The sequence below is a fragment of the Bos javanicus genome, chromosome 22 (assembly GCF_032452875.1).
Source record: "Bos javanicus breed banteng chromosome 22, ARS-OSU_banteng_1.0, whole genome shotgun sequence".
Taxonomy (NCBI): domain Eukaryota; kingdom Metazoa; phylum Chordata; class Mammalia; order Artiodactyla; family Bovidae; genus Bos; species Bos javanicus.
This window is the reverse complement of record NC_083889.1, coordinates 5,831,572-5,839,354: the sequence shown is the minus strand read 5'-3', so window position 1 is coordinate 5,839,354 and position 7,783 is coordinate 5,831,572. Positions and strand designations below refer to the sequence as shown.

The window sequence follows — 7,783 nt, the reverse complement described above, 5'->3', positions numbered from 1 at the left end:
CATTGATTCATCCATCCATTTATGTACATTATTAAAGTATATTAATTTACTTTGGGGAGAGATTCACTTTCCTCCCTGTCCACCCCCCTTCCAGTTTTATTGAGATACAATTGACATTATGTAAGTTTAATGTGTACACTGTGCTGCTTTAATGCACGTATATGTGGAGAAATGATCACCTTACCTATTACTTGTTGGTGTGTTGAGAACTCTTAAGATCTACTTTCTAAAATTATGGTGCGCCTGGGGAATTTGTGTATCATCCTGGCGCAGGGTCCGTGCTGTCTTCTCCGCGTTGTTCTAGTTTTAGTACACGTGGCAGCGAAACAAGCGCTTTCTAGTGTTCCTTGGGAATCTGTCATGTACCAGGTACCATGTTAGTTTCTGACGAAGCTTGGTGGGCTCACATTCTAATGAGAGAAGGGGGCCAAGGGTAGAGGCGAGTTAATGATTAATTATAGCAAAAGTCAAACGCTTCCTGACACACTGTTGGTAAAGCCACACACCATCTATTGTTGGTGAGAACTGAAATTAGGGGAGGACATTTGGCAAGTTTTATCAAAATTGTGGGGCTTCCCTGGTGGCTCTATGGTAAAGAGTCCGCCTGACAATGCAGGAGACTTAGGTTTGATCCCTGGGTAGGGAAGATCCCCTGGAGAAGAGAATGGCAACCCACTGCAGAATTCTTGCCTGGAGAATCCTGTGGACAGAGGAGCCTGGCGGACTACAGTTCATGGAGTCACAAAGAATTGGACACGACTGAGTGACTGAACAACAAAAACAATCAAAATTGCAAATGTACATACCTGTGGACCCAGTGATTACACTTCAGGGAGTCTCTCTGAAGGAAATAATGGTAGAAAATATCAGAAGCAGGAGATTATTTATTGTAGCATAATTTATAAAACAAAAGATTGGAGGCAACCATAATGTTCCTAGATTATGGCCCCTCCATGTAATGAAATGTCACAGAACTCTCTACAAGAATGAAGCTTGAAACAGAAAAATCTCCAGAATAAAGTATAAATGCAGACCAGTGTGAAAAGATTTGTGTAAAAAGGAGGGAAGAAAATGACATAGTTCAGTGTATAGACATAGAATATCTCAGGAAGGACACTGAAAGCATTGTTGTTACTTGCCTCTATGGAGGAGAACTAGGTGTCTGTAGGGTTAGGGTTTTTAATTCTTTTACCTTTCAAATGACCAATTGTGTGAACGTATTACTTTTCAAAAAGTAAAGTTTAAACTTTTAAAAAAGAACTATTTACATTGAATGAGCAAAGTATGAACGAAGTGTGTATTGTATAAAGTGCTATTGGAGTGCTAAGTAGATTTGTGTATTCTAATTATCAGTTCAGTCAATCATAGGGAGAATTGGTGTCAGAATAGGTAACGTTTACTTATGTGTTTATTTTTGGCTGCGCAGGGTCTCCGTTGGTACGTGCGGGCTTTCTCTAGCCGCAGTCAGTGGGGGCTCCTCTCTAGTCCCCGCACTTGGGCTTCTCATTGCTGTGGCTTCTCTTGTTGCGGAGCACAGGCTCTGGAGCATGTGGGCTTCAGTGGTTGCCCCAAGGCATGTAGGATCTTCCTAGAGCAGGGCTCCAACCTGTATCCTTTCCCTTGACGGGCGGATTCTTAACCACTGGATTACCAGGGAAGTCCAGAATAGGTAACTTTTAATATCCATAGAATCTTGTGCTTCTGTGACAATTAGAGGTGACATTAGAAGATGTCTGAATTCCTTTCAAATGCCAGAGCTGTGTGATTCAATGGTTTTAAGAAATCGAAGGAGCAGAGGTTTGCATCTATGTGAGTGGGGGAGGGAGACCTTTAATAATTAAATGCTAGGAGCACTCCCAGGAACCATCCCATCAACAGGGAAAGACAGTTAATTTATGCACGTCTTCTTTGTGCTGCAGAGGGAGGCAGGCTGCTTCCTCTGCTGATGGGCGTGGCATTGCCTGCTTGCTGCTCAGGTACATACAGCTCTGCATCTTTAAATCAAACCCCGGCGAGTAAATTTAGTACCAGAAGTGGGAGGCTTCTGAATAATTAAAGATTTTCCCTTTGTTTTCTTCATCTATACATTTTTCTGAGCACACCAGCTATTTTGTTAGCCTCCCACTGCGGGAAAGATGCAACTTTGTGACTTTGGCAATTGTCGAGGAGGTTTGGGGAAAAAAAAAAGGCTTAGCCAAGATTTATTAGGTGATTTATCTCAGTTCTTAATAAACCAGGGAAGAAATGTTAGGAGCCAAGGAGAGGCACTGGGAAAAACAAGCCAAGGCCAGAGACAAAAATAACAGAGAAAAAAGATGCTTGCCTGCAGCAAAACAGGATGCTAGTGTGACCGCCAGCCCAGACTTTCAGGAGGCCCAGCCTCCCCCAGCAGAAGCTCCCAAACTGTCTAGGAAGTCTCCCGTCTTGCACGAGACCAGACTCGGGGCAGACCCAGTGGATGTGCAAAGAACACGCTGACCTAATTTACCCCAGCTGCAGCGGGGCTTCTGGGTACCACAGTCTCTTCCAGTTTCTTGTACAGTTTTGTGACCTCCATGTGGTCAGATTTGCTAGGGTTTTCATCCCAATCTGAAAGTCAGAGCTTATACACAAGTCACCCTTCACACCTTTCCATTTTAATCCGTCAGCCTTCCCAGAGAGGCCTAAGGAAGGGGAGGGCAGTCCCATTCACTGCCAGACCCCTGGGCTGCCTCCTGGGCGAGCAGGAATCAGGAATGTCGGCTGTACATTTGAGATGATTCCCAGTGAAGGATTCCACCTCCCCTCAGCCGGTGGAAAGACCCCAGGTTCCCAAGTTCAGATGCTATTGAGAGGGCATTTCCTGGAGAGGCCTAGTGGTCCAGCTGCCCCTGCCCCCGACTCTGCCCTCTGCCCCTGAATTTCAGAGGAACAGTGAATCTGCTTCTTACCAGACTAGGTCTTCCACACAAAACTAAACTAACCTCAGCCCGATGCCCTGAACGTTTTTTATCATGAATATATATGTAACGAACCATTTAAACCACTTTTAAATATATAGTCCATTAAGTGCATTGACATAATTGCATAACCATCACCACCATCCAGAGCTTTTCATCTTCCAAACCGAAGTTCCGTATCCATAAAGCAGTTAACTCCCCACCCCCACCCCTAGCCCTTGGAAACCACATTCTATTTGCTGCCTCTGTGAACTTGGCTTCCCTGGGTACCTCTTATGAGTGGGGCCGCACAGACGATTCCTTCGGCACTGGCTCACGTCACTTTTCAAGGCTCACCCATGCTGTCCTGGCTCCTGTCTGCCTTTAGTTTCTGTCCCCTTCCCCAAAGGCTCTGTGCTGCCTTCTCCCCTCACCGCTGCCTCACTCCCCCGTGTCCTAGTCCCTGTTTTCTCTGGGGCCCCCCTTCTGATCCTTCAACTAGTCACAGAATAGGGCCTCCATCTTCCACCAGGCACTCCACCTACAGTGGGGCCCCAGATCACATTCTGTAAAAGTGGTGCGGTTGCTGCAGAGAAAAGGGAGCCCTCTCACACTGTTGGTGGGAATGTGAATTGGTACAGTCTCTATGTGTGATATGGAGGTTCCTCAGAGAACTAACAGTTTTGAGGTTCCTCAAAAATAGCATGTAAATTCCTCAGAAAACTAAAAGTAGAATGGCCATATGCTCCAGTGATCTCACTGTAGGGCATATATCTGGAGAAAAGTATAATTTGAAATGACACACGCACCCCCCGCCATGCTCAAAGCAGCACTATTTACAATAGCCGAGACATGGAGGCAACCTAAATGTCCATTAACAGATGAATGGATAAAGAAGATATGATATATGTATATACAATAAAATATGACTCAGCCATCAAAAGGGAATAAGACCATGCCATTTGCAGAAATATGAATGGACCTAGAGGTTATTTTACTAAGTGAAGTAAGTCAGACCGAGAGAGACAAATGTCATATGATATCACTCATATGTGGAATCTAATTTTAAAAAATGATACAAGTGAATATATTTGTAAAACAGAAATAGATTCATAGGTATAAAAAGCAAACTTATGGTTATCAAAGAGGAAAGGCAGGGGTGCATAAATTAAGTAATTAGGGATTAATAGATACACACTACTATATATAAAATAGGTAACCAACAAGGAAACTATATTCGGTATTTTGTAATAACATAACGGAAAGAATCTGAAAAAGAATGTATGTGTGTGTGTATATGTAACTGAGTCAGTTTGCTGTTTACCTGAAACTAACACAATAGTGTAAGCCAACTATACTTCAATAAAACATAAATAAATGAAATAAAAGTGATATCTTAGTGAGAATTTATTTTAAGGTCACCTCCTGACAGGAGTTATGATAAGATTATCGAGAAAGAACCAAGGAAGCAATGAAAGAAGAGGCCAGGGGATGGGAGGATATGTTCACAGCGTGTCCCGTGACTTACAGGCAGCCGGAGGCCATGGGCAATGCCCCTTGTCTACCATCTTCAGACGGGGAGGGGAAGGAGAGTGAGGGCGGGGCGGCCCCCTCCTCGGACTGTTCCTTGCCCAGCTTTGGAGGATTGTCCTGGGTCCCACATCATGGAACAGCAGAACCAGAGCGGGGCGGTGGCAGGGGCTCTACAGATACGAGTGCACTTCCTGACATCTTTACGTGATAACAGCGCGAGGGCTGGGACAGCAGCAGAAGCTGGCTGGAAGGAATGCGTTATAAAACCCTATTAAAAATAGTGCCTCTTTAATCTCTTAATTTCCTTCCTGTCGGTCAGGTGAGGGCTGATAAATCTGGAAACCCATTGGTGAAAACCTCACAGCTTGTTAATCAGGTGAGCTGGCTGGGAGCTATCTATTAACCCAGGCCCACTCTGGTGCGGGGTGACCCAGTTTTAATGGGAGAGTCGGACTCTGATTTTTCTGTTACTGTACTTAAGGCGACTGGCCGTTATTTCTAAGAAAAGCGAACTGCCGGCAGCCTCCGTGTCGGATTTCTCTGGCAGGGCCGCTGCCGCTTTCATTCAGCCCTTTCGTCAGGTCATTCATGATGCGTTGGATCGGACACGGACAGACAGATAAGTTCTTTCCCACTTGATTCAGCAAATGGCCTCGTGCTGGCTGTTGTTTTTTATTGGTACTCGTAGTGTTAGCTACTGAGTAAGAGATACTGTGACTGTAGCTGAAAGAGCTGAGTTCTGTGCCAGTGTTTACAGGGCTCCCCTGTTCTGTTGTCTTTTGGTGGGGGTAAGTGGGAGGCTAGTTTCCCCTTCACTGACCTCCCAGAGGAAGGATGCACAAGAGCAGAACCCAGGGTAGTCTGGGAAGGTGAGGAAATCCAGGTAGGTAAGGTAGTCACTAAGTTGTGTCCGACTCTGTGATCCTGTGGACTGTAGCCTGCCAGGCTCCTCTGTCCATGGAATTCTCCAGGCAAGAATACTGGAGTGGTTGCCATCATCAGGATGGAATTGGGCCTTGGTATCTGACCAAACCTCTGCTGCTTGGCACATTCTGAAAACAGCCTCCAGAAAGGGAGGTAGGGGACTTCGCTGGTGGTCTAGTGGTTAAGACTTTGCCTTCCAATGCAGGGGTGCTGATTCGATCCCTGGTTGGGGAACTAAGGCCTCACATGCCTACCAGCCAAAAAACTGAAATATAAAACAAAAGCAATACTGTAACAAGCCTGGTAAAGACTTTAAAGATGGTTCACATTAAAAAAAAAAAAAAAAAAACAAAAAAAAACAACCAACAACCATCTACAGAAAAGGAGGTAGAAAAAAGAACCTGATGGAGGAATTGCTGAATTCTAGGGTGTCCTGTGAAGCCATCTCGTCCATCTGTACCTCGCTCCCTGCTTGACCTGCTTCAACACTCTGCCTCTGGAAAAGGGATCTGCCCTCTGCTTAGGAGTCTCTTTCTAAAAAAAAAGGTCCTTGTAATCTGGAAATGTCCCCTTTGGCTTCGCCCATTTCCCTTGATGCTGTGTGCAAGGCCTACTCTTTACTGCTTCTATACAAGGCGGAGAAAAGCCAGTTGCCACCCTCAGTGGATCCTTAGCCACCATCAACCTAGGAGATGAACACAATTGTGTCTCCCTTTCTTCACGTCTTCTCCAAGCCGATCAAAAAGTCAGTTTCTTTACTGAAGGCTGGCACTCTTTGCCCACACCTGTCTATGGAATCTAATTGGTTAAATGCACAGACTTTGTGTTTGCGAAACCTCCCAGAGGAGGGCATGTTGTGTAAGTAATCTTTTAACTCAGGTACGTGGAGAGAGGTTGTTGTGAAGATATAGGGGTGGGACAGGTTAGGGGTCCGAGTGTATGGGGAGTGAAGTGCTAAAGAGTGCAGGGTCTAAAGCTGGACTGCCTGGTAGGAACTCCAATTCTGCCACATGTGGGCTGAGTCTGATTCTTTCCTATGAAATAGGATTGTAACAGAACCTCCTTTATGGAGCTTTGTAATAGAATTACAGATTATACCATGTAAATGGCTTACACAGCACCTGGATATGGGCCACTTAATTTCGTCTCTCACCATGATCATTGTCATCGTCATCACCATTGTCATGATCATGGTTGCTCATTTGCTAGACTGTGAGCTGCTTGAGGACAGGGACTGGATTTACCTGTGCGTAGGAAGACTCAGCCAGAGAAGGCAATGGCACCCCATTCTAGTACTCTTGCCTGGAAAACCCATGAATGGAGGAACCTGGTAGGCGGGAGTCCATGGGGTCGCTAAGAGTCGGACACAACTGAACGACTTCACTTTCACTTTTTACTTTCATGCACTGGAGAAGGAAATGGCAACACTCTAGTGTTCTTGCCTGGAGAATCCCAGGGACAGGGAAGCCTGGTGGGCTGCCGTCTATGGGGTCGCACAGAGTCAGACATGACTGAAGTGACTTAGCAGCAGCAGCAGCAGGAGGAGGACTCAGCAAGTGTTTGCTGAATGAGTGAACAAAGGTTACTTAGTGTCAGGCTTGGGCTTCCTTGGTGGCTCAGATGGTCAGGAATCTGCCTGCAATGCAGGAGATTGCAGATTTGATCCCTGGGTTGGGATGATCCCCTATAGAAGGAAATGGCAACCCACTCCAGTGTTCTTGCCTGGAGAATTTCGTGGACAGAGGAGCCTGGCAGCCTACACAGTTCATGGAGTTGCAGAGTTGGCCATGACTGAGCGACTAACACTTTCACATTTTTCAGTGTCAGTCTTTCTTTTCAAATTATTCCTTTTTAAAAAAATTTGTTTGCATTTGTTTATTTATTTTTAAATTAAAAAAATTGAAGTATGGTTGATTTACAATGTTGAGGTGTATAGCAAAGTGATTCAGTTATATACATATGTTACATTACATTATATATTCTTTTTCAGATTTTTTCCTGAAAGGTTATTCTTTTCTTTACTATAGATTGTTCTTTTCTACTTAGGTTATTACAAGATATTGAATAGTTTCCTGTGCTATACAGTAGGTCCTTGTTGTTTTATCTATTTTATAGGTAGTAGTGTGTATCTTAGAGAAGGAAATGGCAACCCACTCCAATGTTCTTGCCTGAAGAATCCCAGGGACGGGGAGCCTGGTGGGCTGTCATCTCTGGGGTCACACAGAGTCGGACACAACTGAAGCGACTTAGCAGCAGCGGCGGCAGCAGGGTGTATCTGCTAATCCCCAGCTTGTTTTTTTAGGACTGATTCTTGAGGTTTCCTTTTGTTTTGTTTTTCTCTTTCAATCTCAAAGACAATATAGTAAGTGTTATTTTGGGAAGAAAGGAAGACAAAAATACCCTCAATC

At 44.8% G+C, this 7,783-nt stretch overlaps 1 non-coding gene across 1 annotated transcript; it reads right to left on the bottom strand.

Moving 5' to 3' along the window:
* Positions 1–228: 228 nt before the first annotated feature.
* LOC133235811 (U6 spliceosomal RNA) lies at positions 229–334 on the bottom strand. Its single transcript, XR_009732673.1, has one exon. It is a non-coding gene; the product is annotated as a U6 spliceosomal RNA (small nuclear RNA).
* Between the last annotated feature and the right edge of the window lie 7,449 nt (positions 335–7,783).